The sequence below is a fragment of the Sorex fumeus genome, unplaced genomic scaffold, assembly GCF_029834395.1.
Source record: "Sorex fumeus unplaced genomic scaffold, SorFum_2.1 ptg000003l, whole genome shotgun sequence".
NCBI classification, from domain to species: Eukaryota; Metazoa; Chordata; class Mammalia; order Eulipotyphla; family Soricidae; genus Sorex; species Sorex fumeus.
Genome location: NW_026606060.1, coordinates 16939557 through 16955611, shown reverse-complemented (window position 1 = coordinate 16955611; position 16055 = coordinate 16939557).

Sequence of the window (16055 nt, the reverse complement as noted above, 5' to 3'; positions counted from 1 at the left end):
CACCAGTGTTCTTATGAAACCACAAAAAAGGAATTTAGCTAGAATTCTATTCTATCAGCTTAGTAACTAAAGACTGCATGTACCCTTTTTGATGGTTACAAATTATGTTAATATTATCTGGAGCATGCCTGTGTAATAGATAAGTTAATTATTTAAACCTAATTTTATCATTTATTTTGTATATGTGAACATTTTGCAGAATGGTGCTCTATGAAACACCTGTTTGAATAATTCTACCTTAAGCTTTTAATTTTATTCTTATGTATGTTATGTCTATTTTTTAACAACTTTAAAATCTTGCTCACTTGAGGAAGTTCTACATGTAGAAATTTTGTACCCATTTTAGATGCTTGTCTTCTCTTCCTTCAGTGCATCTTTGCAAATTAAGCAAAACTTTTATAATAATGTGTTGATTCACTAAATTGTGACTTCTTTTCCCTTGGGTTATATATTGAGGACATTTCTATATAATTAAAACATGTGACTATCTCACGTTTCTAAAACTTACATATCTTTTAAAGGACACGAAACAATTTGATGCATTATCATAGAAAATTGACATAGATATACAGTCTATAAGTCTAAAGGAATGTCAACTCATTTACTTACCAGCAAAGATTTATAAGATTATCATTTCAGCATCTGGAGAGATAGTGCAGCATATCAGGTACTTGCCTTGCATGCATCTAATTGGATTCAATTCTGGGCACTTGATATGGTTCCCTGAACCTGTGAAGAGAAAGTCCTGAGCATAGAGCCAGGAGTAAGTCCTGAGCACTGCCAGGTGTGCCTCTCAAAGAGTATCATTTTATTTAATAATCATATTTTAAAGCCTGGCAAGCTCCCCGCGATGTATTCAATATGCCAAACACAGTAACAAGAAGTCTCACAAAGGAGACGTTACTGGGCCCGCTCGAGTAAATTGATGAACAATGGGAGGACAGTGCTACATTGCTACAGTGCATTTTTAAGAAAGATAGGATAATTTTAATGTTAACTAGTACTTTAGTACCTAGATTGTTAATCTTTACCTCACACATGTAGTCACACATGAATGCATATACATACACACATAAATTTTCATATGCTTGTTTTGGGGAGACACACAGTAGTGCCTAGGGTCTGCTCTTATCCTAGTTCTCAGGGTTCTTTCCTGGGCTGGGTCTTTCCTGGGCTCTTCTGTCCACTGGAGCTTGGCTTCACCTGCCTTCAGCACATCCTGAAGCACCTTAATTGAGTAGCAGGGGCGGCAGCAGGTGTACGAAGCAGTGGTCAGAGTCCATGGCCATGGCCATGACAGCTATCACACCTGTGCTGGCCAGAGCTGTACTGAGCCTGACGCTGCTTTTGTATGTTTGTTTTTGGGAGACACACAGTAGTGCCTAGGGTCTGCTCTTATCCTAGTTTTCAGGGGTCTTTCCCTAAAGTGCTCAGTGAGCCATTGCAATGCTTATTGCAAGCTCAGCATGCATGCATTGAAGGTACCAAAAACTATTTTAAACTAGACTTTATGAGAAAAGATTAATAAAACTGTGTTGCTGACTATTGGGTTAAAAAAAATCTAGAAAAACTTAACTAGCAGTAAAGCATAAAGATCCTAGTTGTCTTAACCTTTCTAACATAATAGCTCCACAAGAAAATTGTTAATAACTATTAAAGTAACATTTTAACAACACTTGCATAACAACAAAGAAAAAATCAAATTCTTAACCCACAACATCAAAATGCAATTTGATTATGCTGACCTATGAATGCATAAACATGAGAAACTCTAAAAGTAACATAGCAGATATTCTTTCATTAAAAATATAGACACATGGATGAGGGAATGATTCAGAGGACAGGAATGCATACTTTCCCTGCAAACCCTTCGCTTGACTCCTGCATTGCAAGGCTGATTGAGCACTTCAGGGAAAGATCCTGAGAACTATGGGGGAGTACACCTTGGTCACTTCTAGGTGTCATCCCAAAGCAAACACATACTTATATGTGTCTGTGTATGCCTACGTGTGTGTATACATATGTGTGTGTGCATGTGTGAGATGAAGATAGACAACGTAGGTGCTAGAGCATTAGAAATCTTTAAAATGATCATAAATACTAATCAAAAATAAAAAGGGCCAGAAAGATAGTTCAGGAATGTGGCATATCACAGGTGACTGATGTAGTTGTGATTCTGGTTCAAATTCCCCAGCACATAGCTGGGGAGATCACAAAGCTCTCCTGCGCACCACCAGATATCACTCTTGAGCACAGAGCCAGGAATAACTCCTTAGTACCTTTCCTGTCTCAATTCACCCCTCCCCAACCCCAACACACACACACACACACACACACACACACACACACACACACACACACACCTCTTTAAGGTGTTTCTACCATAAAAACTGTTCAGGCTGTAAATTGTACAGCAGGTAAGGCACTTGTCCTGAATGCAGCTGACCCAAATTTAATCCCTGGTATCACATAAGGTCCCCAGGTACTTGCAGGAGTGATCTCTACGTGCAGAAACTATTTTAAGCATAACGCAGGTCGAAAGGCAAAAAGGAAGGAAAGAAGAAAGAAGGAAGAACGGTTGGAAGGAAGGAGAGAAAACCCCATGTTAGACCATACCCAAACATTAGTTCAATATATATTAAAGATTGTTATTCCCATATGTCCTGCAAAGAGCTGAATCACCTCTTTTTTGAAATAAAGAGGAGAAAACCAAATTAAACCAAACCAAACCAAACCAAACAATGGAGGGATGACTTAACTCTATAACATAGGATTCACTTTTTATCTTAATATTTTATCAAAATATTCTTCTTGGTATTTTGACAAAATTCAGGGAATTTTACTCTTGGTGGAACAAACTCATGAATTTTATTTATATGACCCTTTTAGATTCTATTTTCTTTTCAAATTTGAGCAAATAATTATGATTGAATTTTTCATATATATTTGCATCCCGTAACTTGTCTCCAACTTAGAAGTAGCACAACTGCCATAAAGGAATTTATGAGGAAGATTAATTGCTTTCATTTCAGGAACATTGTTTCCTCATTTCATACCAGTGGTGTATATATGTTAGTACAGAATAAGTTTTTTTTTATTTCCTTGTATTTTCTCAGCCAGTTAAAAATATTTCTAATTACACACTCATCTTATCAAGCTCACATTCATCGCTCTCAAATTTCTTCTTGTATAGTTGAAACAGTATAATTGAAAATAATATATCAGCTAAGCCCAATGCACAAAGAACTAATCCAGAAAGATTCCACCTATTATTACAAAATGTCTTAGATTATTAAGGTTAGAATTCTTAGCCTGATCTAGCAAGTTATTACCCTTCTTCAACACAAATATAAGACTCAGAAGAAAGGCTAGAAAAGTGATAAACATATCATTTCTTCATTGTTTAAAATTAAAATTTATAAGAAAGGCAGAATAGTAGAAAGAAATCCAATGAGAGGTTTTAATGTTAGTTGTTGATAGTGCAATAAACAAGCCGGACCTTATTTGGAAAATAAAACTCAATTTTTGAAAATCAAATTGATCTCTTTCTGAAAATCTACTATTTCTAGTCATCCTGGGGGGGAGGGAAACACTTGCATCCTTGTCCTGTGTTTTTATGGTATCTCTGGTCAATCCATAACTCTAGTCCAGGAAGAATGCATCCCTGGGCTTCTGACCTTGGATTTCTTTAGCCTGGCTTCTCCATTCAAACTCCCCACATAGAAGTCTAGATATCATTCTCTTAGCGTTATTTTGTTAGGTTTTATGGATAAATCCAAATATCAAACTGGTTATAATTGATAATAATCTACTCCTTGCAATTAGAGCATAGGAACATTTATTTAAAAATTTGGGTAAGATCAGTAAAGGAAAGGAGTCAAAATGGATACAGTGGTTAGTGCACAGAACCTGAATTTGATTCCCAGCCCCAAGTACATAAGGATACAGTCCTGGAAGCCCTCAAGTATTTCTGTGTGTGGCCACAGAGGCTTCCAGGAGGTCAGGGCCTGATCAGTATCACATCCTTTGGTCCTTGGATGTAATATTGCTCACTGGGCTGAGAATAATTGATCAGACCCTGGGGACTCCTGAATACAGCTTGGTAGCTCCCCTCCCCCAAGAAAGATCCTTAAAGCCTCTTCCTATAACAATGTAGACAAGTTAAAAGCAACAAGTTATCATTAAACAACTATTTCTGACAGAAATGCTATTTTATCTCCAGAAGGGCCTGAGAAAAATTGTTAATAGAGTCTGGTGACATCCCTGATGGTCAAATGTAAAATATTTATCAGAACTACTTTTCACTTTTAGTGTTATATGCTAACATTGATTTCCTCTTTTGCTGATTCTAAGCTTCATTTAGCAGAGCTTTTTTTCCTCTTAACAGCTTTCTAGAAAAGAGCTGCCTCATTCAATCCACTGTTGACACTACTATTCAGTATGGTCAGGGCACTATTAAACAGTACCTACTGCTGCTGAAACAAATGTAAGCATCCACATTCAAACCACCAATTGCCAAAATTATTGTTATTTTGAGTGAAGTTTCCTCAAGCTATGCTCAGGGACCTGGGTATCATAGTCAGTGATCCTTATCCAAATAGGAAGGTTGGCTCAGTGCTTTGGGATGAAAACACTAGGGATCACCAAGGTTACCTGACAGTGCTTTTGACCCTCAATGACTACCAATAGCAGTGCTGGGGGGGGGGGGGGGTAGGGGAGGGAACATGCAGTACAGGGGGCAGAAGTTGGGGTAGGGTACGTGCTCCAGTCCTTTGAGCTAACTCCCAAATCCCCAAGATTATTTTTAAGGGCTTTATTCAGTTCGGAGTAAAGAAACTTGTCTTCCTTAGACAAGTCTCATGAATCACACCAATTATGAATGCGTGGCCCTAGGATACAATGTCTTCTGACATTTCACCTAATGAGACAGAACAGAAGGTGTAGAAGGTCTGGGGAACCAGCAGGGCAACAGGTTGTGCCTTGTGATTCATGCTCTTAGTAGTAAGGTGAAAATGAAATGGGACTGACCCCCCAACCTTTCCATCTATCTCACACAGGAGCAGGGAGGCCTGAGACATCCTTGGCCCTCATCCAGCATGGCAGCTGGGGCTCTCAAAGCTGACGATTGATGCTGGCAATGAAATTCTCGACAAGATATTTCCCTGCCATATGTTTTGGGAGTACCCAGGGCATCAGGTTTCCAATGACAATGTAACATAATGATCTATGGATATTTTAACCATATTTTTCTTTGAGAATCTTCAGACTGAGATAAGCACCACCTGAAATCTACTTCTGGATACTGACCATTTATTTTCTTATGCTATTAGTTCTTTTACTATTGATTACGTAAATCTGTTTCCATAGATTCTATCACTTTGGGACTCTGCTGACTTACTTCTTTCACTTAGGTTCTATGGCTTAAAACATTAATTCTCTTTGTGCAAAAACATTGACAAGGAAAGATTCTTGGACTGGAGAGCACAGCAGGTGAGGTGCTTCCTGAGACTTGTAGCATAGCTGAATTTGATCACTGGTAGCCCATATGGTCTGCCATGATCCATGAGCCCAGAGTCAGAATAAGTCCTGAGCAACACTGGATGGAGGGGGGGGAGGGTGGGAAGAGAGGGTCAGGGAGAGGGAAAGGGGGAAATAGAAAGAGGAAAAGAAGGAGGCAAGGAAGGGAAGGAGGAAAGAAGGGAAGGAGAGAAAATGGAGGGAGGGAGGGAGAGCGAGGAGAGAAAGAGAGAGAAGAAATTTTCTTTTATATATATATATTTTTTATTAGTGAGACATCATGAGGTACAGTTGTAGACTTACAAATTTTTGTGCTTGGGTTTCAATTATACAATGATCAAATACCCATCCCTTCACCAGTGCCCATTTCCCACCATTTCCTCTTTTGCAAACCACAATACCCAATAAGAGAGAGAGAACAAAAGGGAATGCCCTGCCACAAAGGCAGGGTGGGATGGGGGGATGGGGGGTGGGAGGGATACTGGAAGAAATTTTTTTTGGAAGTTTCTTCTGCTTCTGTTTAACCTTTAAGGCAAATGTAACATCTCCATTGTGAGACTTTGTTGCTACTGTGTTTGGCATATTGAATACTTCACGGGTAGTGAGATAATATAGATAATAGGTAGTAGTAGAACAAAAAGCTCAATGTTTCTCTTTTTTGTGTGTGTGCCTGGGGGTTGAGGTTCTTAGTAGCCTGCGACCACTCTAATAGACAGTGTGGGGCTGGCCAGTGGTCTAGTGCTAGTGTCGGAGGATGTGAGGCTGCTTGGACTTGCTGTGTCAAACTGAGCATGGAATCAGGCTCTCCCATTGGGATTCAACGGCTATAGGGCCACACCCGATAGTGCAACACCTGATAGTGCTTGGGGAACCATGTGGTGCTGTGTATCAAACCCAGGTTGAGAGTATGCAAGTCATGCACCATAACACAATACTTTATTCACTGCTCCATTATACAACTTTGGAATTTTCTCAAATATAAACAAAAACAAACACTGTCTTCCCCTTGTTCATCAATTTTTGCACGAGCGGTCCCAGTAACGTCTCCATTTGAGACTTCTTGTTACTGTGTTTGGCATATCGAATACGTCACAGGTAGCTTGCCAGACTTTGCCATGCGGTCGAGATACTCTTGGTAGTTTGCCAGGCTCCCCAAGAGGGGCGAAGGAATCAAACCTGGCTTGGCTGGGCTGGCTGAGCACAAGGCAAATGCCCTACTGCTGTGCTATTGCCCCAGTCCTCTCAATCTCAAGTACAAAGAACAAAAAATTGCCAACTATATTTGATAAAAAAAAATAAATTAGGTCAGAGACATACTGAAGATAAAGGACATATTTTGTACGTGGGATACCCAAGTTCATTCCCATCACTGCATGATTTTCTAAAATCACCAGGACTAACCCATGAACACAGAGCCAGGAGCAGGTCTCAATGACTGCTCAGAGTGACCCCAATCCCCAAATAAGCAAACAAAAAAGTAAATTATTGAAAGGCTCAGGAATCAGAAATAAATAATATTTAGTTAAAGTATAATACAGCTGGAAATTGATATCAAAATCAAAACAAAGAAGCCTGGAAAATTTACAAATATCTGAACAATTCTATTGTCTATAAAGGTAAAAGGTAAAGGCCCTCCCGTTGATCGTCGATTTGCTCGAGCAGGCCCAGTAACGTCTCCACTGGAGACTTTGTTGTTACTGTGTCTGGCATATTGAATACTCTCGGTAGCTTGCCGGGCTCTCCGAGAGGGGCGGAGGAATCGAACTCGGGTCGGCCATGTTGGCCGCTTGTAAGGCGAACGCCCTACCCGCTGTGCTATCGCTCCAGCCTATTGTCTATAGAACATAAAAATAGAGCTTATGCATTTCATAAAATTGGTAATTAATACTTTGGGATATTCCTGTTTGCGATCATTTTTGTATAGTTTCACTATTTTTAATTTCATAAAGGTAAAGGCCCTCCCGTTGATCGTCGATTTGCTCGAGCGGGCCCAGTAACGTCTCCATTGGAGACTTTGTTGTTACTGTGTCTGGCATATCGAATACTCTCGGTAGCTTGCCGGGCTCTCCGAGAGGGGCGGAGGAATTGAACTCGGGTCGGCCATATTTTGGAAAAAAACAGACTGAAAAGTATTATCTTTCATAACTTTAAATAATATAGTCTGTATTTTATATGACTGACTTTTTGAATCACTTACCACTTTATGTTCATTTTCTGAGTTTCAATAGATACTTAAAAAACACTTTATTATTATACAGATGCGACCTTTGCTATTTCTGACAAAGCTGTTAACATTCTTATCCAGTTCTCCTTATATTTATGCAAAGCACTTGAATTGCTCTTTTTGAATATTTGCATACTCAGATTTACTACATATTGTCAAATTGCTTTGCAAATTGACTTTCTACAAATATCACTTAGATCAGTAAAATATAGGACTTTCAATTTTGTCACAATTTTACCAACATTTAGTGATAAGCTCCTCTGTTTTTATGAACTTAAGAATATGAAATGATACTGTTAGGATGAGCAGTGGTGTGTAGTAGTTAAGAGCATTGACCCAATAACTAGGATGTTAGTGCCAGTTTTTGCTTTATACTGCGTTATTTTGTTTTGTTAATTAGTCCATATATTAATTTTCATATCTGAAAATGTGAGATAATAATCATATCTAACTTCTAGCACATAAGATTTGTGCGACATGCTTATACAAAATAATACCTTTCCTAGCAGTTACCCTGCAAGTCTATCTTTTGGTTCTGAGAATACATGCTGGAGTGTTTAGGGATTACTCCTGACTCTGTGCTCAGGAGTCACTTTTGTCCAGTTCAGGGTTCTAAGTGTCGTGGCAGGGATCAAACCCAGGTCAACTACGTGTAAGGTAAGCACCTTACACACTGTAGTAGCTCCCAGCCCCACAAAGTGAATCAGATTGGTACAAATGATACTAGTATTTTCTTTTCAGTACAAGTGAATACAAGATTCTGTGTATCATTTTTGGCAAGTCTAATTCTTCCTAATAGCTATATTCAGATTTCTCATTGTTCACTGTAAGTACTGGATTGCTAAAGTTTGGGTGTAATTCCCCTGCTCCCCAGTCTAATCTTAGGAGTCTTCCAGATTGCTCATCCTGAAATTACCTCCTCAGTGAGGGCATCCTCTATTTACAGTCTTTGTGGGAACTCATTTTGTTATTGTTTATTGGAGTGTTTTCTGATGTTTCTCTCATTAATCTAATGGGTAGAAAAGTAGAACAAATGCTTCTCTAAAGAGAACATACAGGTGGTAACAGGCATATGAATTTTAAAAAAATATTTATCACCACTCATTGATCACTTGATCACTTGACTTCCCATTAATCATCAATTTGCTTGAGTGGGCGCCAGTAACGTCTCCATTTGTCCCTGTCGTGTGCTAGTGTAGCCCAATGGCATCTGTTCACTCTAGGAACACGAAGAGCCTTAAACCGATCCTTCATGATCTTGATGAAGAAGTCTGACCATCTGGTAGGTGGGCGGCCACGCGGTCTTTTGACATCCCGTGGAATACAGTTGGTAACAGCTCTAGTCCAGCGGTCATCTCTAAATCTCATTATGTGACCAGCCCATCTGATTTTTGACACCTTGGCAAACGAGACAGCGTCCCTGATTCTTGATCATCAACGGAGATCGGAACTCTGTATTCTTTCTCTCATTTGAGTAAAACGTGATATTCCAAGCATAGCTCTTTCAATTCTTCTTTGGGATACCTGAATAGCGTTCTCATCCTGTTTGCGTAGGGCCCAGGTCTCTGAGGCATATGTTAATGCAGGAAGAACAGTGGAATCAAAGAGATGTGCCCAGAGCCGGAGGTTCTTCATCCTCTTAGCTATTTCTTCGACGTTCTTGAGGGCGTTCCAAGCTGCTTTCTTCCTCCTGCGCAGCTCGGGTGCCAGGTCATTTGTCATGTTGACTTCTCAACCTAGGTACACATAGCTGTTGCAATCGGAGATGGTCGTTCTGTTGAGAGTGAATGGGGAGTCAGGAACGAGGCTGTTTCTCATAAACATTGTCTTCGTAAGATTCAGCTGTAGTCCGACCTTTCCACACTCACGGTCGAAGTCGGCCAGCATTTGTGCCGACTTATTATTAGGGAAATAATCAAAATGTCAATGAATTATCACCTCACAGCAGCAATAACGGTTTATATAACAAGGATCAGAACCAAGTGATGGTGGGGAAGTTTAAAAAGAAACTTAATCCTTTCTTGGTTGGAATGGAAACTGGTAAGATATCTATGGAAAACAGTGTAGATATTTCTCCAATAATATAATGATGATGATGATGATGATGATGATGATGATGATGATGATGATGACAATAATATGTAGCAATGTCCTCACCATTGTTCATCTATTTTTCTCGAGTGGGCACCAGTACCCGTCTCCATTGTGAGACTTGTTGTTACTGTCTTTGGCATATGGAATATGTCACGGGTAGCTTGCCAGGCTTTGCCGTGAGAGCTGAATACTGTCGGTAGCTTGCTGGGCTCTATGAGAGGGGCAGAGGAATTGAACCCAGGTCAGCGGCATGCAAGGCAAACACCCTACCTGCTATGCTATTGCTCTGACCCGCAATAACAATAATAAAATAGAATTACTGTCTGATCCAGTTATCTCACTCCTAGCACTAGTTACCAAAGATATGTGCACTCTTATTTATGTTCTATGTTGCATTGTTTATATATCCAAGATATGGAAACATACCAAGTTCCCAAGAACATAGAACAAATAAAGCATATGGGTATTTATACACAATGGAATATTACAGAGATACAACAAAACATGAATTCTTTCCATTTATAACACCACACAAAGAGAACTAGAGAAGGTCCTGCTAAGTGAACTGAGTCACGTGGAGAAAGACAAATAACATATGATCACACTCATAGGTAGTATATAAGCAGCACACAAAAGTAATGCACAATATTCAGTGACAATAAACCATTAAACAGGTCTCAGAATAGCCAAGTTACTAAGGGGCGGGGAGGAAGTTTAAAGAATGCAGATGTTTCTGGTTAAGAGACAGTGACACCTTTGATGATGGGTATATTATGATAACTTTATACTACAGAAGGACCAATGCTTGCTCAGGGAATAGGGCTTATAGTGTTAATTCAAGAACTGGTCTGAGAAATTAAGTATAAAAATATTTATTATAAACTGCATTCACTCAAGAATCCATGCATAGTCATACTAGAAAGAGTGATCATTGTTTCTCAGTAATTTACTAAAAGTAAATCATACATTCAATGTTTCAGAGCTCTGGCATATATCAAAGAGTGGCACCATCTCTACTCAAATTTCTCAGTTTTATATTTATAAAAATTGGGCAGATGATTATTTATGATATTTCAGAGAAGAGGGAGGTCTTTTATTTGTTTATTTTAATTTAAAATTTTGGGGGACTTTTTGGGTCGCATCCGGTGATGCTCAGGGGTTACTCCTAGCTCTGCACTCAGGAACGAATCCTTGCGGTGCTCAGGGGACCACATAGGATGCCAGAGATCGAACCCAAGTTGGCTGTGTGCAAGGCAAGTGCCCTCTCCCCTGTGCTATCATTATGGCCCCTAAGAGGGAGGTCTTGGGGGTTGTAATTTCTCTTTATTTAATTATGTGCTTTGGATAACACTAAGCAAAAAATGTTGAATAGCAGTGAACTCAAATGATTTTTGTTATTAAAACAAAGCGATTAATTTCCTTTCTCTGTGGTCATCTTGGACACATTTCAGCTTTCAAAACCTAGGATTTATTTCCTTCAATCAATTTTGGGAAGAAGCTCTCCAGGAATAATCAACCTATCATCCAAATTTTGTTATCATATTGTTCTACTGTATTTTACTAATGCTAAAAGTCTTATAGTAGTTCTTGGTTTAAGGAAAGGACTGTGTGTGGTGCAAATTTCAACTTGATTGAAATAGTTGTGGTATGCATTATACTCGAAAATTACTGTGGGAATAGCATGAAATAAGTTTACCTTGCTAATAGAAAAGTCTATGGTTGTATAGAATTAGAATTCCAACAATTCTACACTCTTGGGAAAGAAACACACAGATTGAAAGTTAGATATATAACTTTGGCAATCATGGCACCTGAATCATGCAGAATTATAGATTTGTTTCACAAATTGCTGTTTCAGATTGCATTTGTATAATAATAAAAGCTGGTGCTGGGCCAATAAAGCATTTATTTTTCCTATATCTTGGAGGGGACTGGAGCGATAGCACAGCGGGTAGGGCACTTGCCTTGCTTGCGGCCAACCCGGATTCGATTCCTCTGTCCTTCTTAGAGAGCCGAGCAAGCTACTGAGAGTATCCTGCCCACACAGCAGAGCCTGGCAAGCTCCCGTGGCATATTTGATATGCCAAAAACAGTAACAACAAGTCTCAAAATGGAGATGTTACTGGTGCCCCCTTGAGCCAATCCATGAACAACAGGAGGACGGAGGACAATGCTACAGTGCTATATATTGGAAGGAACAGTGTTGTTGAGCACCTCCTGGTACCTATTGGAAACTGCTTTGAACCTATGCTAGTCAAGCTGTACCAAACCAGAATTTGGATATGAACAAGATTTGTTCTCATGACTCTTTATCACCTCTTTTGAGATTAATCAACAGTAGATTTAAGCTTCTTATATGTCTTGTGGGAAAATATAAATCTCAAATTCTTTGCTTTTTGATATTGAGAAATCTCTTTATAACTAAATTTCTTTGTCCCTTAGGATGCGTGGGAAAGAATTTTTTTCTTAATACATCCTACCCCAACTACTAGAGCCTTAGCTACTTCATTACTTACAGACTATGTTGTGAAATTATTGGCCTTGCAGTAAGTGTCTGTGTTTGAAACCTGTGTGTGCAGAGCTGTGTATCTTATCTATGTATGCTGAAACATTATTGATATAAACATCCCACTGTGGTGATGTCTGAGAAACTGGAGTTTGCCAATTAAAAATGCTGCAATGATTATACTTGAGGAAACTTCTGTAGGTTTCCTCAGCTTTCCTCTTTTCCCTTCAAATATAACAGAAGATTTCAGAAATTTTCTCTAAGCTGCAAAGACTATTTTCTCTTGGGAATCAAGTAATTTGCATTCTCTCTGCCTCACCATGGTGAAAAACAATTTGAAGTCACAAGAAAAGTCTTCACCAAGTTAAATATAAGCAGTCAAATGACTTTCTACTTCCATGATCACATAAGAGGTACTTCTTTGGTTATATGTGTTTCTTCACCCACTTTGCCAGAATTGATTAATCTCAAATTTCTTCCATGAGATTCTCCAACACTGGGACACTGCAGGAAATGACTTCAATGTGCAGACAAAAATATCAGGTAACCCAGAGAGAAATTACTTTTTTCTCTTTACCACTGTATGTGGAGGTTTTCCATTATTGTATCATTGAAAGAAAAACTGTATGTCAGAGAGCACTAAAGTTACCTAGTATTTTTGCTTAGATATATCATTAACTGTGTTGCTGACTTTTTCTCCTAAAAAGAAAAATAATAAATATAAGACAGTTCTTACAACACTGATCATTGTGGAGAACACTATAGTAGGTGTGCTTCCTTCCTTCCTTCTTTCCTTCCTTCCTTCCTTCCTTCCTTCCTTCCTTCCTTCCTTCCTTCCTTCCTTCCTTCCTTCCTTCTCCTCCTTCTCTTTCTGTCTTTCTTCCTTTCTTCCTTTCTCTCTCTGCTTCTCTCCCTCCCTCCTTTCCTCCCTCCCTCCCTCCTTTCCTGCCTCCCTCCCTCCTTTCCTGCCTCCCTCCTTTCCTCTCTCCTTCCCTCCTTTCCTCCCTCCCTCCGACCCTCTCTTTCTTCCTTCCTTTCTCTTTCTTCGTTCTTCTTTCTTTCTTTCTTTCTTTCTTTCTTTCTTTCTTTCTTTCTTTCTTTCTTTCTTTCTTTCTTTCTTTCCCTCCTCTCCCTCCCTCCCTCCCTCCCTCCCTCCCTCCCTCCCTCCCTCCCTCCCTCCCTCCCTCCCTTCCTTCCTTCCTTCCTTCCTCTCTCTCTCTCTCTTTCTTTCTTTCTTTCTTTCTTTCTTTCTTTCTTTCTCTCTCTCTCTCTCTCTTTCTTTCTTTCTTTCTTTCTTTCTCTCTTTCTCCCTCCCTCCCTCCCTCCCTCCCTCCCTCCTTCTCTCTCTTTCTTTCTCTCTCTTTCTCTCTTTCTTTCTTTCTTTCTTTCTTTCTTTCTTTCTTTCTTTCTTTCTTTCTTTCTCTGTTGTACTCAAGGCTTATTCCTGGCTCTGTGCTCAGTAATCACTTCACTTGGGTGAAACTTGCCCCCAAGCACCCTATGGGGTGCTTGAATTCAGCCCAGGTCAACCACATGCAAGGCAAGATCCTTATTTGCAGTATTATCTTTCCAGTTCCTTTATTATTTTTTAATTTAATTTTTTTATTTAGACACCAGAAATTGAAAATCTGTTCATTATTGTGTTTCAGGCAGAAAATCAACGCATTCACCAGTGCTCTCTTCCCTCCGTCTAAAGTACCGTCACCCCCAGCCACCCCCACCACTCTCCTTCCTGCCTCTGTGTTAGGTGCATTTTGGGGAGAGTGATCATTTTGATTTATAATACTATTATAGATAGGGTATCATGCATATCACTTTATTACCTTTCAGCCCCCCAGCTCCTCCAGAATGACCCCTCCTCTCCATCGTTGTCTTAGTGAGTCCTTCCTTCTCCTATATTTCCCCCCGCTGTGGCAAGTTTCTTACTGAAGACCAGCTCTCATGATCTTTTTTTTTTTTGCCTTTGGGCATTTTTATTCCCCAGCTATGTTTCCTAATAATCTTCGTACGAGAAAGATCACTATGTGTCTGTCCCTCTCCCTCGATAATAGTTGTTAACTCTCACCTTGACCCATCCTAAGGTCCCAGTCACTTAAATAGCATTATGGTCATTACCAACATCAGAACTTCATTTTATGGTTTCAGGTATTCATAGAATTTTTAGAGTCTAGTAGAAATTACTCAAATACACAAAAAACAGAGAATCTCATTTTAAAAATTGGCAGATACTGTGAATAAACACTTCTCCAGAGAAGACATAGACATACACTTGAACCAGTCAATGTTTATCATCTCTTTTTTTTAAATTAGGAAAATGTTAACCAAAATAGCAATGAGATCTTACTTCACCTGCGAGGAGAATGGCTATGGGCCAGATGATAATAAACAGTTCAGAGTTAGGATCCTTGTACACTCTTGGCTATCGTGTAAATTTGAGTAGCTGTGATGGAAAAAAAGGATGGCATGGCAACTCCTCAAAAACTAAGAAATTATGATAGTTATTATCTGAGGGTGTTTTCCTGCAGAAACAAAAACATTAGTCCAAGAGCTGTATGCATCTACATATTCATCACAACATTATTTACAATAGTCAAGAGATGGAAATAACATAAGTGCTCACAGGCATATTATTGATTGGTAAAGATGTTATAGAATGTGAATATAATTCGGCTCTAAGAAAAGATTCTGCCAATTTGAGCAACATGGACAGACCTAGATGACAAGTTCCCTAGGCATTCCTATATATATATGCTTAAAGGCTGACAAGAATGACTTTTTAATTAATGTGATGAACAAAGAAATTAAGTGAATTAGCTAACAAACAAAAAGTAAACTCAAAGTGTATCATGGAATTAGTGTACCAGAGGTAAGAGAGAAGGATAGTAGGTAAATTAAGTAAATTAAAGATAGACTATGTAGGAAAGGATATTTATATTTAATTTGAACATTTAGTGGTGAGCTTAATATATATATATAGCTCTTAATAACTATGCTTGCTTGAATACTATATATTGTAACATACCAATACGTTAAACTTTTTAATAAGAAGACATGCAATTTTTTATTCATTTAAAATTCTCTTTTATGAGAAAGAATGTTTATTTTATTGCTCATTTTCCCTTCATTAAAAAATAAGTCTTAATTTCTTAAATTAAAATTATGTAGTGTCACATTTGAGAATTTTTGTGAAAACTATGTCTAGGGGAAGGTTGGTCAATCTTTTAAAGAAATTTTTTGATCACTTGACTTGATCACTTGACTTCCTGTTAATCGTCGATTTGCTCGAGCGGGTGCCAATAACGTCTCCATTTGTCCCTGTCATGTACAAGTGTAGCCCAATGGCGTCTGTTCGTTCTAGGAACACATAGAGCCTCAAACCAATCATTCATGATCTTCATGAAGAAGTATGACCACATGGTAGGTGTCTTCATAAGATTCAGCTGTAGTCCGACCTTTCCACACTCATGGTCGAAGTCGGCCAGCATTTCTGCCGCTTGGCTAATGTTTGGTGTTATTAGAACAATGTCATCAGCAAAGTGGAGGTGGTGTAGTTGCCGACCATCTATCTTCACTCCCATTTCTTCTCATTCCAGTTGTCGCATGATGTTCTTGAGAGTGGCACTGAAGAGTTTTGGTGAAATGGTTCTACCCTGCCGAACCCTTCTCTTGACATCGATGATCACTTCTTTGTAGAATGGTGAGATCCTGGTAGTG